We start from the raw sequence: 666 nt of genomic DNA, 5'->3' as shown, positions 1-666 counted from the left end.
ATTTAAATAAGACACAAGAATAGGAAGCCAAAAAGCATGCCCGCCCACATCCTTCTCCCAGTTCCTCTCAGTTCCCAGGAGAGACCATTATTAATAGCTAGGTGTGGGGCCAGCAAGATGGCTCAGAGAATAAAAGCGCTTGCTGTGTAAGCTTAACGACCTGAGTTCGATCCTTGGAACCCATGTAAAGACAGAAGGACAGAACCAACTCGACAAAGTTGTCCTCTGAGCTCCACATGTGCATACTCACACTTACTTCATATATGCATGCTCAAGCACACACAATAAATAAGAAGTTAAAAATAACTGGGTGTACATCCTTTAAAAGATAATAATATTTGTTGCTCCAATTGCCAAAGGGGATTGTATGGTTAATGGTGCTGTCCACTTCTGGAAGTTCCTAGCACTGCACATGAGCACCTCTGTTTGGCATAGAGCCACATTCTTTGCACATGTGTATGTCCAGATGTGTGCATACACATGTGTACATACACATGTGGAGGCCTGAGGTCAGCTTCAGGTGTTGTTACTCATGAGCCACTCACCCCATTTTTTTGGTTTTTATTAATTATTCCATTTTATTTATTTGGTGTAGGTGCCTGTGTACACACACATACACTTGTGCCATAGTGTATATGTGGAGGTCAGAGGGCAACCTACAAGAGT

Source organism: Nannospalax galili, unplaced genomic scaffold (genome assembly GCF_000622305.1).
Source record: "Nannospalax galili isolate Female #2095 unplaced genomic scaffold, S.galili_v1.0 scaffold779, whole genome shotgun sequence".
Taxonomy (NCBI): domain Eukaryota; kingdom Metazoa; phylum Chordata; class Mammalia; order Rodentia; family Spalacidae; genus Nannospalax; species Nannospalax galili.
This window is presented reverse-complemented; position numbering follows the sequence as displayed.